Source organism: Giraffa tippelskirchi, chromosome 2 (assembly GCF_054371585.1).
Source record: "Giraffa tippelskirchi isolate mGirTip1 chromosome 2, T2T-mGirTip1v1.2.pri, whole genome shotgun sequence".
Lineage (NCBI taxonomy): Eukaryota > Metazoa > Chordata > Mammalia > Artiodactyla > Giraffidae > Giraffa > Giraffa tippelskirchi.
The window spans coordinates 236,156,034-236,178,916 of record NC_137276.1 but is presented as its reverse complement, the minus strand read 5'-3'; the positions used below and the strand labels follow the sequence as shown (position 1 = coordinate 236,178,916).

Below are 22,883 nucleotides of genomic sequence, written 5' to 3'. Positions count from 1 at the left end.
GCATCTTTTCTTTCTTCTTCCTAGCTTCTGATGATTTGCCAGCAATGTCTGGTGTTTTTGGTGTCTCGATGGATCGCTCTGATCCCCTGTCTTCCCACGGCCTCCTTCTTGTGTCCCTGTGTTTCTCCTCCCATAAGTATGCCCACCACGTTTCTTTAGGGGACTCCATACACCCTCCCCTTATAACCATACTTCCCTTGTGACCTCATCTTAACTTTACTAATTCTATATACAGTGATACATCTCCAAATAAAGTCATAGCTTGAGATGAATTAGGGCTTCAAAATACTTTTTTGGGGTGGTACAATTCAACCCACAATATTATCATAAATGAATTGTTATATCTGTGGCTAGGCACATGCTTTTGATTTTGCCACAGTTACCACATGTTGCCTCATATCCTGCCTAACTTGCTTTATTAATTCACATGACCTGCTTTCCCTTTGCTCTAACCCATGACTATTCACTGACATTTGGGTCAGAAAAATAAAGACAGCTTTATAAAATTGGATCATATTCTACACATCTAGAAAGCCTCGTGTGTCTATGCTTGAATGCTATGGAAAATACAAGATTTTGAACTTATTTTCACTTTAAGAGCTCAAGTTGTGAAGTCAGAGGCATTTGGGACCAAATGGCAGACCCAGCGTTCACTAACAATGAGTCTAAACTGAACTTGTTTTATCATTTGTAAAAAGGAAAAACCAATATCCATCATATTGAATTGATCTGATTATTAAATAGAACCATGTGTGTGAAGTCTTTAGTCGCTGGCAAAGAGTAGGCTCTCAGAAGATGGTAGCATAGCCGCAGTGGTAGTAATACTAGTAGCAGCAGGAAGAGCAATTGTTATTCCCAGGTAGGTGTTAGCATCAAAATTGTCAAAGTTGTACTTTAGCTGTGCATCTGGTTTTTAAATTATATTTGTTGCTTGTATATTCTTATTCACCTTTTTTACTGATTATGTTTAATTTAGCATCTTTTTCTAAGAAAGCAGCATCTTAATATGTATCTGTCCTTGTATCACCGGGTCTTGCTTGCTCTTGACACAGATTGACCCTGTCTGCGCCTGGTGACATTAGTATGCCACTTGAAAATTAATTGCATAGATTTTTTTATACTCAGCTACATCTTCAGTATGCTCTTAGCATCCAGACTTCATGTATCCTTGGTCTATGTTTGCATTATTTGCTCACCCCTGGAGAAGAAAGCCAAAGAAAGATTAATTCATAAAAAATGAATGGCTGTTGAAACTCTTCAAAGCCTGATTTACTGCATAATTAGTAGACAACACTAGAAAAGCAGAATATGTTTCTGCCTGTGAATTAAATAAATTGATTAATTCATTAATTACGTACGATAACTCCATAGATAACATAATTGTATCACTGGTTAACAAAACACAGCAAAAGAATCAAGCATGTTTTCAACATGGTCAAAAATTTAATTTACAATATTGGGTTCCTCTCTTAGAATCCTAATTAAAGATCTCAGGAAAGCTACATACAGTCCCAACACATTCCTGAAAGGAGAGTTGTATTACTTACAAAAGATTGCCACAATTAGGAATAATCCATTTTTTCTTCCAAAAGTTTATCCCAACCAGAAATTATTCATTCATTCAGTTCAGTTCAGTTCAGTTCATTTCAGTTGCTCAGTCATGTCCGACTCTTTGCAACCCCATGAATCTCACCATGCCAGGCCTCCCTGTCCGTCACCAGCTCCTGGAGTCTACCCAAACCCATGTCCATTGAGTCAGTGATGCCATCCAGCCATCTCATCCTCTGTCGTCCCCTTCTCCTCCTGCCCCCAATCCTTCCCAGCATTGAGGTCTTTTCCAATGAGTCATCTCTTCGCGCATGAGGTGGCCAGAGTATTGGAGTTTCAGCCTCAATGTCAGTCCTTCCAGTGAACACCCAGGACTGATCTCCTTTAGGATGGACTGGTTGGATCTCCTTGCAGTTCATTCAGTTATCATTAAACAAATATTGCTGTGTTTCTGCAACTTAAGTAAACCCTGGGGATACAGCAATGAACAAGTCAGACAAATATCCCTGCCTTCATGGAACGTTCATTTGAAAGCTATTCTGTTCATTATGGTAGCCACTAGCCACATGTGGCTATTGGCATGTAAATTTACATTCATTAAGTTTAAAAGTTCAGTTCCTCAGTCCCACTAGTCAAATTTCAAGGGACCGACAAGGACACGTGGCTAGTTGTTACTGTGGGCAGCAGAGAAGAACATTTTCAATGTTGGCAGACAGCTCTCTTGGACTGTGTTATTCTAGAGGGTGGAGACAAAATGAACCATAAATATTAAATAAGGAAGACATCTTTAGACTGTCATTAAAAGCTCTGAAGGAAATAAATGGGAGGATGTGATAGAAGCCATTTGGAGGCTGGGATGGCCACTTTCCACAAGGCAAATGGGATAGATACCTCAGACAAGAGAGCAAGACAAGACAAGTTTAGCCAAAATTTAAAGACTTCAAGTCTGTGAAAAGCTGAGGGATGTTCAGGCAAAGGCTCTGAGGTGTGGAAGACGTAGATAAATTTGAGGACGAGAAGAGCTGTGAGCCGTGCAGGAGGATTGTGAGAGACTTACTGAAGAATCCAAAATGGAGCGGGGAGGAAGCTATGACCAACGGTATGGTCTGACACTATGTTCCATGGGAAATCATTCAAAGAATTGAAAGGAAATAACATGTCTGATGAATGTTTTAAAAGACAGGCTTCCGCGTGAGGAACGTATTGGAGGGGGCAAGAGTGGATACTGAGCGGCCATTTCATTGGTAGGATATTCAGGTAAACAGCGCCAGAATTGTCGCAATGCGATTGGAAATCAGGATGGAACTGAAGTATAATTTGGAGGAGAAATGACTAGAATGTAATGAATTAGATGTTGGGAGTGAGGAACAAGGAAGAATCAAAGGTGACTCCTGAATTTCTACATCGGGCAGTTGTGAGGGGAGGTAGTACGATCCTCTGAGGCTGGGAAGATTATCAAAGGGCAAGTTTGAGGTAAATGAGGTAAATTAATGCGATTTCTCATTTGGTTGTGTGAAGCTTAAAATGTCAGTTAATGTCTGAACCAGAATGTTGAACAGTGTATCAATTAGACAGATAAACTTGGAACCTACAGAAAAATTAAAGGCAGATGTATGGTTTTGAAATGATCGTCAAATAGGTGGTTTCTAAATCCACAAGACTGGGCTAAATCATCCCTGATGAATGGAGATAGGAGGGAAATGGAAGAGGGCTGAAGACCAGCTCTGGGACATGCCATCATTCAAGAGTGAAGCAGAAGGGACAGAGGGGCAGCAGCTGGCGGGCAGGAGGAAGACCAGGAGGGTGGGAAGCATGGAGGGCCAGGGAGTTGCTGAGCGGCGGGGTGAGAACAGGAAGACTTCACCAAGGCCTCTTCAGCAGGCCTTTGGAGACCTGCCAAGGAAGGTCTCAGTTGAGTAGTGGAGACATAAACTCGGATGGAATAGGTTGAAATGTGAATGAGAAGTGAAGACCCAGAGCTGATTGAATACAGGGTATTTTCAGAACTGGGGCAGAGCTGCAGCGGGACAGTCAGCAAAGAGGAGGCCTCTGCTTAGGGGGGCTTCCCTGCAGGCCCAGTGCTTGAGAGTCTGCCTTCCAGTGCAGGAGACACAGGTTCTATCCCTGATCGGGGAGCGGAGATCCCACGGGGGCAACAAAGCCCACGTCCTGCAACTGCTGAGCCTCAGCTGGGGGCCACGTCACAAATGACGGAGCTGACGCTCTCCAGATGCCACGTGCCGCAGCAAAGGGCCGGGGCAGCCTAAAAAGGAAAGAAAATGAAGAAAGGAGGAAAGGGGAGCAGGCTCGGGAAAGCAGCCTAACAGGGACACACAGCACAGACGGGAGGGGCTGTTTTTCTTTTGTTCAAGGAGGAAAAGCAGCAAAACTGGGTCCAGAGGCAGATAGGTCTGTAGATTTAAGAGGCTGGCTTCTAGCAGCAATGCTTGTGGCTTCACAACTTCACAAATTACAAACATTCTGAAAGCCACAGTTGTAAACTGCAATAGACTGAATGAGTCTACTTTTCATCACCTTGGCTGTGAGAAACAGACCGTTTCCAGTCCTCTGAAGTTATTAGCTGAAGACTACATAGGACAGGGCTTTGGAGTTAGACCTGGTGTCAAATCCTGACTCCCTCCATTGGGAGCTTTTGTGACTTTGAGCCAGTTACTGAAATTCTCTGTCTCTACTCTTCACCTGTAAAATGGCCGTTACCGCGTCCTTAGCCACCAAAGGTCTGGGTAGCAGATGCGCAGCATATGTGCATATGAAGTCCTTTTGAAAAGACAGGCAAAGGGAATGGAAACAGCCATCAGAGATTGCAACCAGTGGCTTAAAAACAAGAGGGGCACAGCATCATGACTGTCAAGGAAGGAGAGGCTGTCAAGCCTGGGAGGTGGATTACCGGCTCACACAGTCCAGAAAGAAGAGGCGTCAAGCTGAGAGAAGGTGCTGGATTTGCTCATGCAAGGTCACCGCCGACCTTCAGCATTCCAGTTTCCGTGAGATGGTAGGCACCCAGGTCAGAATGTGTGGGCATCGGATCGCAGTGAGCAGTTAGGAAACAAAGGCAGATACTGCCTAGGACTTCTTAAGCATTTCAGTGGTGAAGTAAGGACACTTGGATACAGCTCATTCAAGAGCAGAGCTGGAACACGAGAAGGCGGTGGAGCCATGCTGTGGGCAGAGGGGCAGGAATTATGCCTAAGGAGAAAAGACGCAGGGAAGAGTTAACACATGAACAGGAGCAAAGAACCCCAAAGGCCACATGGAGCTTGAACCTCGGAAGAACAGATACATTTCTGTCCTTATCAACAGCTAAAGGGACCAGGTTTGGGCTGGGATGACTGAAGAAGAAAAGAAACACAGAAGTGCCAAATGCAAATGAGAGTTATTAGAAAATCTGAGACATTCAGAAATGGAATGGGATAAACAACAAGGTCCGACTGGATAGCACAGAGAACTACATTCAATATCCTATGATAAGCCATAATGGGAAAGAAGGCTTTCATATCTACATATAATTATTTACTGATTTATTTTTGGCTGTACTGGGCCTTTGTTGCCCCGAGGGCCTCTCTCTAGTTGTGGCGAGCAGGGGCCCATCCTCGTGGCAGTGTGCAGGCTTCTCACTGCAGTGGCTTCTCTGGTTGTGGAGCATGGGATCCAGGCACCGAGGCCTCAGTGCTTATGGCACGTGGGCTGAGGAGTTGCAGCTCCCAGGCTCTAGATCACTGGCCTAATGGTGGTGCACAGTCTCAGCTGCTCTGCGGCAAGTGGGATCTTCACGACCAGCGATCAAAACTGTGTCTCCTGCACTGGCAGGTGGACCCTTCACCACTGAGCCACCAGGGCAGCCCTGGGAAAGAATATTCACAAAGGAATGTCTATCTATGCACAACTGAGCCACTTGGCTCTACAGCAGAAATTAACATCACATTGTAAATCAACTATACGTCAACAAAAATATTAAAACTGAAACCATAATATTCCAGGAATGGAGTGCCAAGATAATTATCACATTACAGGGCCTCTAAAAGGCAAGATAATAGAACATCTTTAAACTATTTCTTTTATAGTAAGTTGATTTTCAAAATGTAGCTACTTATATTTATTATTAAGTAGTAAACTCAGTAGAATAGTAAAAAAAAGAAATGGAATGTGCAGGTTTCATAACATCAGACTTGACAGGCTGAGAAGTCTTCAAAATCAGGCTTTTCCCATCTGAAAGGTGGATTTTTCCTAACAGCTTGATGAACATCTGCCTTCTTGACATCCAAGAAACAGAAATGCCCGTCTATAGTTCTTTGGTTCTTCTACTTCTGTAACCTGTTCTTAAACAGGGTATGGTGGTGGTGGTGGTTTAGTCACTAAGTCATGTCCGACTCTTGCAACCCCATAGATTGTAGCCTGCCAGGCTCCTCTGTCCATGGAATTCTTCAGGCAAGGATACAGGAGTGGGCTGCCGTTTCCTTCTCCATAAACAGGGTATAGCACACTAGATCAAGTCTCTTTCCTGGGCTGCTACTGAGTGTTCTGATCCATTGTTCTGAAATGTCTCCTAGGTCACTCTGATGCTGGTGTCTTTATGCGCTCCCAAACTCTTGAGTCACAAGCTTGTAGGTGTCACTACAGTTGTCTGGTCAGATCCAACTGCACGTGGAACGTATTCATTAAAGTCTTAGTAGAAAACCTTGGGATGCTGTGCTGAGGAAGATGCTAACAGAAAGCAGCTGAAAATCAACCGGCTCCCAGACTGACGTCACAGGTGCACATCGTGGGACGAGCGGTCCGTCAGAGCGTCTTGCCCGGCTCTGTCTCCTCACTGTCTGCACCCCACAGCTGCACAATGAGCTGTGCAATGGAAACAGTCACGGGACCTTCATCGCAGCCTTTTCCAAGCCCGAACACCACTTCATTAATTAGCTGGCATTCCCCAAATTTCCAGGTTTGTAAAAGCAATCTATTTATAAAATATCTGGCTGTGGTGTATAATAAACAATGCCAGAGCGAACTAAAAACAGGCTAATTTAATAAGCGATTTCCTTTCCCCTCCACTTGAAATTTACATAATCCACTGGCTCTAATATTTCACATACTTTTAATGTTTCTCCTTTGTTTACACTACAATTCTGTGCTTCAGACTTCACACACACCAAAATATCGATGAGCCAGCCCACAAGGGTTCAAAAACAGCAAATATTTTGCTAGTGAACATTGTGTGAATGTGAAGGAAGTGAGCGTCGATCTACATATTTTTCTTGCTAATTGCAAATTTAATATTCTATTAAAATGTATGCAATGACAAAATCTCAACAAACTCTTTAAAGCCATTATGAGCAGTTAAAGTATTCTCTCAGAGTATTAATATTAGCATCAGTAAAAGAGTTTTATCAAGTGCACATTTACCCCCATCTTGGGAACAACACAGCCGAAGGAGACAAATGCCCTTGAGTGCTGTGGTTAGAAAACCAACAGCAGCTTTAGAGCCACATAAAGTCTTCTTGCGGCTTCACAACTAGAGCTAAATCAAACAAGAACATTCTTGAAGCCACGGTTATAACATGCAGTAGAGTCAGTGAGTCTGTTTTTTCATCACCTTGGGCTCTGAGAAGAAAACATTGCAGGGTTATCTTGATAAGGAAAGAGCTCAGATATTAAAATACATTAACTTTACTTAATTGATTTAAACAGATCCAGAGCTTTCAAAATGCACATGATGTTATTTCTGCACTAGTGGACAAAATAGATCTGTTTTAGATTGCAAAGCTCCATCTCTGTATCTCCTGTCTGGTAGGGAGGAAAAAGATCTCTCCATTTCTTGGCCTTTTAAAGAAACCTTTGTTTTTCTAAAGAACAACACAGGAAACCATATACATTTTTTTTTCTTCAGCTAAATAATATCTTTCTGTATCCTTTCCTGAAAATGTCTTTAGGTAATATTGATGCAGTGTTTTCCTATCGCTCAGAATGCTGTAGTCCCAGAACAATAACAACAGATAACACTAATTGAGTTTTCACTCTGTCCCACGTGCTGTGCTGTGTTATGTTCCTTTGTTAAATCTTGAAATGAGGTAGATCTCATCATTTATTACTTCCACGTGCACAGATGAGGAAACTGAAGCCTTGGGAGGTTGGGTAACTCACCCAGAGACACGGGCAGGTGACATGGGGTGTGAAGTCAGCAAGGGGGCTCTGGGACCCTGGCTCTTGACCAAGATTTCATCATGTGACCTCTCAAGGTGGAGAGGAGGGTATTCAAGCCAGAGGTCACGGTTGAAGTTTTTTTCATACATTATGAAAATAAAACATTTATACCAATCTCCAACTAAAATGGTTTCTTTCATCCGTTTCTCCCTTTGTTATTCTCTTTGGTTTTGCAGCATAATTGTTTTAATTGAAGTATAGCTGATCTATAGCGTTTCAAGTATACACCAAAGTGACTTGGATATATATGTAGATATATGTATGTATTCTATTTCAGATTCTTTCTCATCACAGGTCATTACAAGATACTGAATATAGTTCCTTGTACTATACGGTAGGCCTTATCAATCATCTATTTTATATAGAGTAGTGTGTTTCTGTTAATCCAAAGGGGAGAGGGATAAATGAGGAATTTGAGATGAGCAGGCACGGCTTGATTTGTACAGGTCGGAGGTGAATCACTGACGGGAAGAACGAACCCGGAAGGCTCACCAGACACGACATCTAATGGCCGGTTGAAGATGAGGCAGCTAAAGGGAGGAAGAGAAGTAACTTATCAGAGAACTTCCTTGTGGCAGAGTCCACTTTAGACTCCAGATGTCCTTTATGTTATTTTTTACACCCGTTTATGTTGCATGGGGTCGCAAAGAGTCGGACGCGACTGAGCCACTGAACCGAGTGACAGCGTCCAAGGGAGACTGAAAGAGACATGTAAGTACAGGCCTGCACTTCAGCAAATCCCTTTTAAACGTAGAAAGTTTCCTCTTCGAGTCGGAAACCTGCGACAGTCTCCTGCTCTGATATGAGAAGGATGGGAGCACCTGGGGCTGCTTCTCTGGCCGTTGAATTAAATGATGACGCTTCCTGTTCGTCTCTCAGTTGACACAAAATATTTTCTTCTAGAGTTCCTGCCGCTTGGAGTCCTGCTTTTAGTCTTGGGTTCACTGAGCACCAGTCAGGGCCGTAAAACGAATGTTCGAAACATATGCTGATTGTTGGGAAGGTAATGTCTCAGATGAGGAAGAAATATGCCCCCACCATCCTCCCTTCCAACGCTCTGCTCCACATGCAAGAAGCAGCAAATGAAAGGGCCCACATCAGCACGCAGCGGGAAAGCCAAACCTCTGTGTCTTTAATAATCCTGAAACAAATGCTATTGAATGGACTGCTTTAAGTGCTGTGTTTATTTTAGGGAAATTTTTCCAAAGGAAGCCTTCGTATGTGGGGCCATGAAGAGCCTTTTATAAAAGGATATTAATTATATGCTGAAAGTTAAAAGTATCATTGAGCCAGAGTAGGTGGGTAAAATACCAATATACCATCTCACAGATCTACTAATTTAGGCTAGTCCTGATCCTAGATTTCCAGCTGAGAACTGGAATTATTTAGCAATTATTTAGCTGAGCATAAATATTTAGAGACAGTTTTTGCTAACAAATCTTGCCTCTAGGAGCCAGGTCCATAACAATATTCTTGGCGCTAGTTTTCCAGACATAAATCAGGCGTCTAACTTCACACCTTCTCTATTTCATTTTTACTATTTTGTGTGGTATCATTGCTCTTTTTTACTCTTCGTCTCTTTCTGCACCACCCTGTGGAACGGAAACCTGGCCAAGCTCATGTAGCCTGAACTGAGAACCTGGAAAAGTGCTCAAGGAAAGCAGGTTGGGTGTTTCTGAGGGTTCCGTTACGGGTTTGTAAAGGTGGTGAGCGTTTGAGATTTTCAAATTCTGGGGTCTTATTTTCACACAATGTGCTTGCTGTTAAATGTTCTCTCTCTTTTTTTTAATTGAAGTATAGTTCGTTTACAGTGTGTGTTAGTCTCTGGTGTACAGCAAAGTGATTCGGTAACATGTATATTATAGATATATGACTGAATATGTGTATGTGTATATCTGTCCTTGGAATTCTCCAGGCAAGAGTACTGGAGTGGGTACTATTCCCTGTTTCAGGGGATCTTCCTGATCCAGGGATTGAAACCAGGTCTCCTGCAAGCAGGGAAGCCTATATGACTGAATATATATTATACATATATAACATATATTCTTTTTCAGATTCTTTCCCATTATAGGTTATTGTAAGATATCAAGTATAGTTCCCTGTGCCATAAAGTAGGTCCTTGTTGCTTACCTATTGTATACACAGTAGTGTGTATCTGTTAATCTCAAACTCCTAGTTTATCTTTTTCCCTTGCTTTGCATCTGTGCCCACATGGGTACAAGTGTACACCCTTGATCTTGATCTGAAAGGCAATGGAAAATACTGGGATATTTCTCCACCTTCAAGAGATCCCTGTTTTAAACAACCCACCAATTGTGATGTTGAAACCGAGAGGTCAAACCCCAGGTCCCCTTTGGTGTGTGGGGCGGGCTTTCCTGTCCCTTGTGCATTTTAAGCACTGAAAGTGACAGTCGCTCAGTCATGTCCGACTCTTCGCGGCCCCATGGACTACACAGTCCATGGAATTCTCTAGGCCAGAATACTGGAGTGAGTAGCCTTTCCCTTCTCCAGGGGATCTTCCCAACCCAGGGATTGAACCCAGGTCTCCTGCATTGCAGGTGGATTCTTTACCAGCTGAGCCACCAGGGAAGCCCCAGAATACTGGAGTGGGTAGCCTTTCCCTTCTCCAGGGCATCTTCCCAACCCAGGAATCAAACCGGGGTCTGCTGCATTGCAGGCGGATTCTTTACCAACTGAGCTATCAGGGGAGCCCTAATGGATTCCTGTTAACTTGTATCCTTTGAGAATGCACAGCCCCTTAGGAAAGTTCACAGATTTTCCAACTCTCTGCTAAAATTTCCTGGGAGCTTCAGCGACAGCAGAGAGACTCCAGCTGAGTTCTCTATACACGGTAAATAAATCATGTGAACAACAGTCCCCAATTTCACATTAATTGTCTGAAAATCTCCACAACATCAAACGTTTTGTTAAAAGTCTGGAAAAAAATAAGTGTAGCTCTTTTGTTGCCGTCGACATTGTTTTGCTTCAGAGTGATTTGTTCTAAATACAGCTTAACAGGCAGATGACTGGTTTGTGACTCGAGTATCTTTTCTGAGATGAAAAAGCAATACAAATGCTCCCCCGAAGGACGCCAAGCAGGCAGAGAGCAGCAGGGGACCATGGGGGGCTGCGCCTGGGGAAACCCTCATCACAGGCTGGATTGACAGAGAGGGCTGGTTCCTGCCCCAATACACGCGCCTCTGAAAAGCTGAACGGGAATCACGTGCTTTAGGAACGAGATCTGGGAATTGGCTATATGTGAGACTTTCAAATTGTTCAAGCATTAAGAGAATAAGGACATGAGATGCAAATACTGCAAGAATAAAGGGGGAGGAGATGAGGCGCGGATCTCCTCATGGCTGAGGAATGGAGGCAGAGCCTGGGGGGCGCCCTGGGGCGGGCGGCAGGAAGACCGCTGTTCCTGGGTCTGGTGACTCACTTTCATCCCGCTTTTCCACAGGTGACTTCTGGCATCTGAACAGAAATGGAAGGTGGGGATTCCTTCAGAATTCAGTGGAGCATGGTACAAAATCAATATAGACACCTGTTGGTCAAGATCTTTCACGCGTGAAAAAAAATTACCAGACTGAAAAGAGAAGTAAAAGCCAAGCTCTAAGCTGTATTCGTCTGCGGGAGGAGTCACCTTAAAGGTGAAAAATGAAGGGCTTCGTTGTTGTTTTTAACATGGTAGCTGTTTGGTTCCTCCAAATGCAAGTCGTCACTGTCTCTGTTACCTCAAAGGTTTGAATAGGATGAAGATAAAACAATGAACTTCACTGCACAAAACTCTCCCCCAGAAGTCGGTCAGATTTCTTTGGTGTTCTCCTCTGTGAACCGTTCATTTCAGACTCTGCCTCGCAGGTAAGGTTATGGTGAGTTTCACCCCTGTTTTTATTTTTTCAAAGATCTCAGAATCTCTGCTTCAAAGTGTTTCTATCCTGTCAGCTGTGTTCTCCACTCCACCACCTAAATAATCATTTTATTATTTTCTGATGAACCCCTCTTCTAAGCTATGGGTATGTTCATTAATTTACTGATGTTTAAAGTTGCATCCTTGGACATCCTTTTTTAACTTTATTTATTTTTTAAATATTTGGCCGCATCACTGGGCATGCGATCCCCCAACCAAAGATTGAACCCATGGCCCCTGCAGTGGAGGCAGAGTTTTAACCACTGGACCACCAGGGAAGCCCCTCCTTAGACACCTTTCACACAAGGACTTCTGGAGATGAGAATGCTAACCCCACTGAGAAAACACAGTGACTGAAAATCACAAAAGCAATTTTTATGGCCAAGCTGAGGGCAGAAATAGCAGCCTGGAATCTTGCAATGATGCTTTCAAAATAGAATTGAAATATTTGCATAGTAGACTGGTGTTAATGAAGCTTGAACTTGGGGTATCAGGATGAAAGAAATCTGTCCTGTTGGCTCTTCTCAACAGAAAACAAGAGCTTGTTCCTACAGTGAACAACGTGAGATTATGGTGTTTGCACCTGAAATATTCGCTCCTGTATTTTCCCGTTCTCTCCACCCTGTGTGACCCTGCACTATACGGTAGGTCCTTACTGTTTATTTTATATACAGCAGTGTGTATATTTTTATTTATCCCACCCCAGCTCCTTTCCCCTTTGGTAATCATAAGTTTGTTTTCTATGTCTGTGAGTCTGTTTCTGTTTTGCAAATAACTTCATTTGTATCATTTTTTAAGATTTCACCTATGAGCATTATCATGTATTTTTCTCTGACTTACTTCACTCAGTATGACAATCTCTAGGTCCATCCATATTGCTGCAAATGGCATTATTTCATCCTTTTTTTATGGCTGAGTAACATTCCATTGGTGCTTCCCTGGTGGCTCAATGGGAAGAATCTGCCTGCTAGTGTAAGAGACACAGGTTCAATCCCTGGGTTGGAAAGATCTCCTGGAGGAGGAAATGGCAACCCACTCAAGTATTCTTGCCTGGGAAAATCCCATGAACAGGAGTCTGATGGGATGCAGACTACAGTGTCACAGAAGAGTCAGATGTGACTTGGTGACTAAACAACAATATTCCATTGTGTGTATGTATCACATCTTCTTTCTCCCTTCATCTCTTGATGGACGTGTAGGCTGCTTCCCTGTCTTGGCTGTTGCGAAAAGTGCTGCAACGTACATTGGGGCGCATATACCTTTTTGAATTTGAATATAGTCTTCCCCAGACATACGACCAAGGGGCTCCTTTTGTGCATTCTGTACACTGGCCTTCTGGACTGCCATGCCACATGGAAAAGAGGAAGTACCCAGTTCTTGAACGAGAGCTCTGCCCCCATTGGATCTGAGTTGGTCCTGCTACCTCCAAGGGCACGTCAGAATATTTAATGAGAGCCTGCATGCGGCATAAAATGCCCAGCTCTTAATAAACTTGCAATGATGCTTGCTGTTGGTGTCAGTGTTCTTAAAATATGCTTGATCCTATTTCTGGAATAGTCACATGACCAAGCAGGGAACAACAAGGCAAAGGTCTCTGGCCTCAAAGGACTTTTCAGTAAACTGTTGACCCCCACTTTCCCCTGTGGCTCCATAACCATCTGTGTTTCCCTCAAGGTTCAAATGTTCTCCATGCAGCTGACCCTGAAGTGAGACAGGTTCCTATCCTGGAATTCTTTGGGGTTTGTTTTTTTTTAAACTGGAAGCTAAAAATGAAAGGCTCAGATATTCCAGTGATCCCTGGAAGAGCAAAGCAAAAACAGCAATACTAATTAGTAGCTACCAGAGCTGTTCGGCATGGCAATAAGCTGTAAATTTATGGTTTTGTTAAGAGTCAGGATACATTTGAAATCTTTTATATAATATTAGATATGAAAATACACACCATCTGGACCTCTTGCTGGTAGCCTTGAAATGTCTACATCTCACAGGAATCAAACCCATTTTACCTGCTAGGGAATAAAACACCTGTTTCACATATTACCTCACACTGGGTGATGAACATTTCCACCATCTCCAGCCAGAAAGAAAAAAATGAAACTGTGGCTTCACATTGTTTAGTAGATTTTAAAAAGCTAGCAGGGTTGGGGGCTGTTTCATTATCTGGTTGGAAGAAGGCTCTGCAAATTGCCCCTGTATTAGTAGGGGTTATTATTAGTTCCCCTAATAATTTAGGGGAGCCCTCAGAAGCCCTGCTTAGTGTTGATAAAAATGCATTTCCTTCTCATTATAAATCTGTTTACGAAAACACTTAGTGAAATGAGCCAACTGCAACTTGGCTGCTGGCTGTATCTTGTAATGGATGGTCCCAAAGTGGGTGGAAGGCTGTAATTCACTGGAGGAACTCTGTTGATGACATAAATGTGGAGCGGTTTATGAATAGCCCTAGAATCTTGAGAGAGAATCAGGACTTGCCTTCTTTTCCAGGATGTCTGCTGTCAGTCTAGAGATCTCCTTATACAGACTTAAAAAAAAAGGTTCCTTAGCAGATCTTTCCTTTTCACTTTCCATAAATCCTTTTGTTCTTCAGCTCAAATCCAACCACCTCAATAGGGAATTAGGTTGTTTTTTTTTTTTTAAACATACTCATCATACCATTATCTCTCTTAAAAATATCACAATGATTCCTTTATATCTTCAACTATCCAGTCACTGTTAATGTTTGCAATTCTTGCATTATCTTTTAAAGTTATTTGTTTGATTCAGAACAAAACATGATCTGAACATTTCTATCCCCTTCAAATAGTATGCCTATTTGTTTTACAGATGTCCCCACAGTCTGAATTTTGTTGACTGCATCCCTGTGGTGCCTTTTAACAGGTTCTCATGTCCTCTGTATTGTTTTGGTTATTAATGTATAGTGTGTACTTGGAGGCAATCCGGTCCAGGTTTGGTTTCTTTGGTGTGACTGCCTCCCTGGTGGGATTCCTCCTTCTATAAGGAGGCATGTGTTGTCTGCTTGTTTCCGTTTACTGTTTGCATCATGTCAGCAGTTGTTCATGGACAATATCAAGGTTCATTTGCTCATTTCTGGAAAAACATTGCTAATCTAACCCTTTCGCACCTTTCTCGTGTATTAGTTGTAAAATGTCTATTTAGAGAAAAAAATATCTTGATCTGCTACTCACTGTATCTCAGTGATACAGTTTGGATAAAATACTTGATTTTTCTCCCTTTATCTATCAGTTTTCAAAATAGTATGTTGTTTTTCTAATACGGTTCAATAGTTATCTATTTGCTTTTCTTAAATATCATTATAAACTCACAGGTTTAAATATATTTGAGATATTTCAATCAGCTAGTATGCTACTCATTTTGAAATTTTTTTTCATCCGAAGAAGAGACCATCTCTGATGATTTTTGATAGCGCCTTTGCTATTTGTTACAAGACGTTCCAGATTCATTTTGTACATTTTGCATCTCTGACTCGGAATCAGCCATTTTTGTTAAGGTGCCCAGGTTCCTTTCAGTGGGAAGTGATATCTGGATGCCATAGTGTGAAGAGTAGGACTGACCATTGCACCTGGATTAGTGTTTCTAGGTCCTTTCAGTGGACAGAGCTGGGAGATACATGCCATTAGTTCATGGAAATGCTGCCCATTCAAAGTCAGGACCACAGAATTTAAACTTTTCAATCTTAAATCCATATTTGATTGAAGAATCTACCAGAAATGACAGAGTTGGAATATCCCATGCTTATCCAGTCTATTCAGTGCAGGATAGCAATACCAGCGGGACCAACAATAGCAATATTGTGATCATTGAAAATAACTTAGATTTTTAACTTATTTTTGTACATACAATATATCCCATTAGACTTGTCAAATTACAGTGTTTTAATATCACTTGAAATTATTTCTCTCTTTCTTTTTATGCCACCAACAGGATATATGTTAGGTATACTTGCTTCATTTTATTTCTCTTTCTAAAAGTATTTTATAACATTTATTTTTATTTTATAATTTTATAAAATATTTTCATGGTGCCAAAGCCAAATCTACAAATGTAGCAAATTCAGTAAAATGTAGTATCTATCCCTATCCGTCCCTCTTTCCATAATCAAAAGGTAATGGCTTTTTAAAAAATTACTTTCCCACTTAATTTTAAAATTAAATTATGATTTAAACATCTAGCTGCTTGTTTACTAAATGTAAGTTTATTAAGTAGCTATACTTCTACCTTGGAGAAGAAAATGGCAACCCAGTCCAGTATTCTTATCTGGAGAATCCCATGGACAGATGAGCCTGGCAGGCTACAGACCATGGGGTCACAAGAGTTGGACATGAATTAGTGACTAAACCATCATACTTCTACCTGTCTATGCATATATCAGACATATTCTACCGTATATGCTTGCGTGTGTATGTATGTGTATATAAATATATATGCATATATTTATATAGCTAGAACCCCTTCTTTAGATAAATAGTAACTTGCTATGCACATTTTTATCCACTTTGTCTTTTTTCACTTCAAGTACAACTCAAAGATCTTCTCATAGCAGTATAAAAAAATCTCTCATTTCTTTTCATTTGTATAGTACTCCATTCTACCACTATACCATAGTTTACTCAACCAATCTCTTATCATGGTTATTTGTTATCAGGGTTATTTTTAGGCATTTGCTATTAAAAATAGACCCATAATAAATATTCTAGTGTATATGTATTTTCATATTTTTACCAGAGCAACTTTAGAAGAGACCCCTGAAAGTGGGATTGCTGGGTCAGAGAGTAAAGGCCCACGAAATGTTGTTAATTATGACCAATTTTATTACCAACTTCCCCTCCCATAAGTGTTGTACTAATTTGCACTCCTATCAGTGATATACCAATGTAAGGCTCTGTTTTAATGCCTACATCTTCCTTGGTGGATGTTATAGCAACTGATATTTTACTTTGTCTCTCTTTAGGAGCAAGAGGAAAGTCACTTTAAGTGACATTTGTGCAAAAAAAAAAGTTTCAATGAAGTAAAAATCTAGAGATATAGAAGCAACTCTTGGCTCTCTCCAGGTTGTCATGAAGAAAGGTATTAAACAGGGCTTCCCAGGTGGTACAGTGGTAAAGAATTCCCCTGCCAGTGCAGGAGACACAGGAGACATGGGTTCGATCCCCGGGTCGGGAAGATACCCTAGAGTAGGAAACGGCAACCCACTCCAGTATTCTTGCCTGGAGAATTCCATGGACAGAGGAGCCTGAGAGTCTACAGACAAAGAATTGGACAAGACAGAGCACACACACACACAAGCCATTAAAAACGTACATAATAGAGCCACCAACTTATGCAAATGGCCACACTGCTTTCACTTTTGATGTTTGACAAAGTTGTTTCTACCTTTTACTTTGATTTAAGATGGTTTGCATCCTGTTAAACTTTAAAAAGATTTGGCATTTCTTTTCGTTTATCCATTCTGAAATGTTCTGCATTGAAAAAAAAAAAAATGCGTCGGCTTTCCATCTTCAGTATACTATCCTTTATGGCAAGTATGCTCTGTAGACCCTGCCAGTCCACAGATCAGTTTCCTCCACACTGAGGAAGGCACACAAATAGGGATAGACATGGCAAAACTCCTGCAGTCGTTTGACACTGTGATGATACTGAGTGCATGACCTGCGGACTCCTACAAAGGTTTTGATACATGATAGATTATGAATGTCATTATTTCAAATAAAAGTGATAAGGATTACAAATCCATATCATATAACGGATTATAAATGTGGCCTTTCACCGCAGACAATTGAAGAAGCACTGCTCTGTGGCCCTGTTTTGTCTTCTGTATTTATCCTGAGTCAATAGTTCTGCATCTGTGTGCTTTCAGAGTCTGCTTTCATTTGATTTAATCTTCTAATAAAATTTTCCTTACTGGTTTGGTTCAGTGCTTCCCCAAATGGGCCTTGGTGTAGAGTTATACAGGTTTCTTGATGTCTTTCCTGCAGAACTTCTCAGGGCCTTCAAATGCTAACATATCTTATCAGTCTCTCAGAGAACAGAGTAGTTTTGCTTGAAAACATTTTTTGTAAAGTATTTTTATGTCACTAGGTTTGCAGATGGGAAACACAGGAAAATCCTGGTATAGGTTCATAATTTCCTTTCTATAAAAGTGGTATTGTGGAAAAATGTCAACATTTTACAATTCTGTCAAATCATCAGGACACTAAATAAAGCCTGGGTGAAAATGAACAAGCAAAAACTATTCCAAGACTTAAGATCACCAGATATGTCTTATCCTCTAAAATTAGCTTCCACTCCATGCCTTAAAATATCTGACTACTTATTTGATATTTGAAAAATTACTTAGAACAAAGCTCCTATAAACCCTTTAATAGTATGCTTTGTTCACAACAAATATATGGAACAGTCTGTTCTGAGGTTTAGTAACTTTTGTTTTGTGGAAGTTCTTCCATGGATGGCTCTAAATCTTGTCAACTTCAGTCTAGACTCAGTCACACTTGAAATTCCCTTCTCTGTGTTTTTGAAGTTTCTCAAATTTCATGTTCCACTTTTAGCCCATTCAAGGCTAGAACTCTACACATTCAACCTTTGTTTGCCAAGAGCATAATGTTTTCATGCTACCTTTCACACAGTGTAGACATAAAGAGCCTAGGTTTGGGGAGTGACCACACGTGGTCACAGGTGGGGAATGGGTAAGGAGTCTGAGGAAGCACTGAGGACCTGAAGCAGATTTGCTCCTGGTGAACCAAAGGTGATGTGATCTGCCCCTAATTTCCACCTCTTTATCTCTATTTCCCTTTATGTCCTAATGTCAAAAAGAATTCTAGGGGCCAGAGTTCACTGCTCAGTAAGGGTTTTCAATTCACATCTATTTTTATTCTTCCTCATTACCAAAAACATATTCATTGCAAAAAACTTTAGTACACATAGGCTAGTGAATATGAAAAAATGAAATCTCTGAACTGTCACCTGATATAAACACTATAAACATTCTTATGCTCCTCCTTTGGTATTTGTTTTAAGAATACGTACGGTAAACATGGTATATATGTACCACACTTGCTGTTCAACTGCTCAGTCATGTCCAGCTGTTTGCGACCCCATGGTCTACTGTACCCCAGGCTACCCCGTCCTTCACCAACTCCTGGAATTTGTTCAAACCTGTGTCCATTGACTTAGTGATGCCGTCGAACCATCTCTTCCTCTGTCGTCCCCTTCTCCTCCCACCTTCAGTCTTTCCCAGCATCAGGGTCTTTTCAAATGAATCAGTTCTTCGCATCAGGTGGCCAAAGAATTGGAGTTTCAGCTTCAGCATCAGTCCTTCCAATGAACACCCAGGACTGATCTCCTTTAGGATGGACTGGTTGGATCTCCTTGCAGCCCAAGGGACTCTCAAGAGTCTTCTCCAACACCACAGTTCAAAAGCATCAAGTCTTCAGTGCTCAGCCTTCTTTATGGTCCAACTCTCACATCCATACTTGACTACTAGAAAAACAAATTGCTCTGAGTAGACAGAACTTTGTTGACAAAGTGATGTCTCTGCTTTTAAATACGCTGTCTGTGTTGGTCACAGCTTTTCTTCCAAGGAGCAAGTGTCTTTTAATTTCATGGCTGCAGTCACCATCTGCAGTGATTTTGGAGCCCAAGAAAATCAAGTCTGTCACTGTTTCCACTGTTTCCCCGCATATTTGCCATGAAATGATAGAACTGGATGCCATGATCTTAGCTTTTTGAATGTTAACTTTTAAGTCAACTTTTTCACTCTCCTCTTTCACTTTCATCAAGAGGCTCTTTAGTTCTTCTTCACTTTCTGCCATAAGGGTGGTGTCATCTACATATCTGAGGTCATTGATATTTCTCCCAGAAATCTTGATTCCAGCTTGTGCTTCTTCCAGCTCTCTATGCAATACATAGGTGAATTGCACAACTCTGTGCATCTGTGTATTGCATAGAGGCACCAGTATATGACATATTACATTCTATGACATATATAATATTGGTTTATATACTGAAAATATCTGTTCTCACTATTGTATTTCACTCTATGAGATCATTTCCCATGGATTCTCCTGCATATGAATCTCAACCTCAGAGTTTGTCTCCTGGGTTACTTGAGTGTTCTCTGCATTTCCTTTTATGGGGTATTTTTTATTGTATCTTTTGCCCATTTTCTATTACTTGGGTTATTCTACTTTTTCTATTGACTTGTATACATAATATCATTTACATATTCTGGAGATTAAATTATTTTTAAATTTTATTTCATTTATCTTTTTTCACTTTGTGACTTGTCCTTTCCTTGTCTTTATGGTGACTGTTGATGAGCAGGTGATCTTATTTTTATCGTTGTTTGATTTGTCAGTCATTTCTTACATAGTTAACGCTTTTGTTTTATTTAAGAAAGACTTCCATAATTTGAGTTCAGAAATGTATTGTCCACATTTACTTTAAAATGTCATATTTTGTTTTGCACATACACCTTTAATCTTTACAGAATTTATTTTTGAAAGGAGTGTTAGATAGGGATTCAATTTCATTTATATCTGAAATGATCTTAAATCTATACATCTTGCAAAACAGTCTTATTTTTATTAATGTGTAATTTGGGGAGTTTTTCTATATCAAAACCACATCCTTTTTGAAAATAACAACTTTACTTCTTTCTCTCTGGCCCTTATATCTTCTAACTCTTTTTCTTGTTTTATTTCACTGACTTGGAATTCAATCTTGAATAAAATCAGTGGTTAGTGAGCATTCCTGTCTTGTTCCTACTTAAAAGAACAGGCTTTGGTGACAGCCTTTAACATGCTAAGGGAATTTTTCCCTAATTTCCCAAGGAAGCTTTTTTTTTCATTATTATTGGATGCTGAAATTTATCAGATGCCTGTTTTGCATACGTCAAGACCATATATTTTTTTTCTTTAACCTTTTAGTGGCATAACTGATAGTTATAGATTTCTCTAATGTTTCGCTGTTCTTGTATAAATGTACTAAATTCAACTTGATCATGATATATTATCTTTTTTATATGCTTCTTGAAACATTTTGCCCATATATCATTTTAAAAGCTTTTATCTATGTTCACATGTTAAAATGACTTTTGTTGTACTCTCCTTTGTGTGGCTTTGATAGTAAAGTTTTACTAGACCCATAAATTGAATTGGAGCCTATTTGCTCTTTTTCCTATATTCTGAAGAGTATGGGGTAAGTTTGGAATGATTGTTTCTTTGAAAGTTCCATAGACTCATTTTAAAATTTTTTGGAGATTGGTGTTTTCTTTGTAGAAATATGCTAATCTACTGGTGAATTTCTTTATTGAGTTGTATGGACTTTCTAATTCTTGAGAAAAGTTTAAATCTATTGCTAGTATGTGGTGATCCTTTGTTTTAAAATATGAGTTTCCTAAGATTGAAATATTCCACAAATGTCCTAAATCACAAATGTATTAATCATTCATTCCAATAATCTAGCTTACTAATTTTTTGACTTTTTAGAAGTGGTATATTGAAACATCCCATTATGACCATGGATATGTAATTTTCTCCCTGATTTCTATCATCTACTGATTTATTTCTTTAGAGATATTTTAGTGATACAAAGACATTTTAATTTTTATGTCTTCCTGGAAAAATTGAACATTTTAGTTCAAGATTAAATGTGTAGCATAGCCCACATTTAATGATTATAAGTGCCCTTTGTGATAGGCAGAATGCTAAAATATCCCTCAAGACCTCATCCCCAACTTGTGCATAACTTATATGATTGTAGGACTCAGTTTGATGGCTTTTACCCCATGGTTATGTTATGGCACAACTGATCTTAAGAAAGGGAGATGATTTGGAGGGTCTAAGCTAATCACACAAGTCTTTTGAAAGCAGAGCCGTTTCTCTGGCTGGGAACGGCAGAAGTCAGAGAGACTCGAAGCATAAGAGAGATCTGACATGAGAGATGTTTTCTATTCCTGAAATGAGTGGGACCACGGGGCAAGGATCTGAGAGTGGCCTCAAAAAGACGAAAAAATCCCTGGTTAACAGCTTGCAAGACAGCAGAGAACTCAATCTTAGAGCAACAAGGAAATAATTTCTTCCAACATCCAGAAGGGGCTTGCAGCAAATCTCCCCCTGGTCAAGACTCCAGATGGGGGTGCAGATTGCCAGTACCTTGATATCAGCTAACGAGGTCCTAAACATAGATCCTAGCCACGCTGTGCCAGACTTCTGACCACAGAAAGCTGTGAGATGATAAACTGTGTCTTTTCCAGCTACAGGCTGTGACCATTTGTTAAGCAGTAATAAGAGAACTAATACACTCTCTCTATCCTTAAGCACTTTTTTTGTCTTAACATGTATTTTGTTACTTGCTAATACAGTTATGCCTTTTGTTAGTATTTTGAGTGTATGTTTTCCATCTCCTTATTTTCAGACTTTCTGTTTACTTATATTTGGGGTATTATTTTGTAGGTAGCATATACTAAATTTTCAAAATACAAACTGAAAATCTATGTATTTTAATTTAAGAATTTGTCCAAATACATTTATTGTAATTACTAATGTCTTTGAGTTTGGAACTACCATGTTCTTTTCTATGATTTTTTCAATGTTTTTTTGCACCATATTATCTTTAAATAAATGATTTAGCATTTGTTTTTTATTTCTTTTTTTATTACTATTTCCTCTTTTATTGTTCAGAAGTTATACACTCTAATTCTATTCTTATAGTGGTTAGTTTTGAAATTTTGCTATGTATATTTCATAAAAATATGAGAATTATCATGAATTTGCATGTCATTCTTATACATAAAACCACAAAATTTTTCCTAGATTGTTTCCATTTAGTAAACGTGTAACCAAAGTAAGAAATTTCCTACTGATTCTTTGCCTACTCACTTCACTGTCTCTGAAAATAGGGAGAGGGAGGTCTTCCTATCCTCCTGCCTTTGCTCTGTCCATGCTGATGTCATTTTATGCAACAGAACTCAGATTCCAGAATTCTTGCTTGTTGTGTGTGCCACGGGGGAAGTTTCTCATTCTCTTTGAGCTTTACTTTGCTCATCTACCAAATGGGGTGGGGAGTAGTGAAAACTGGCTCACGAGGGGTTTTGTGAGGAGTAAGTATGATGATAAATGTGTAGCACTTAGATATATGCTTAGCTTTTAATAAAGTCATTTTTATTCAGTGTTGGTTTTCTTTTTCGCATCATAACTTC

General features: G+C 40.2%; 1 long non-coding RNA gene across 1 annotated transcript; it reads right to left on the bottom strand.

Annotated features, from left to right (window-relative positions):
• Positions 1-719: 719 nt before the first annotated feature.
• Positions 720-22,647, bottom strand: LOC145539379 (uncharacterized). Its single transcript, XR_014077751.1, has 2 exons — positions 22,564-22,647; positions 720-1,198 (listed from the first exon to the last, which is right to left on the bottom strand). It is a non-coding gene; the product is annotated as an uncharacterized LOC145539379 (long non-coding RNA).
• Between the last annotated feature and the right edge of the window lie 236 nt (positions 22,648-22,883).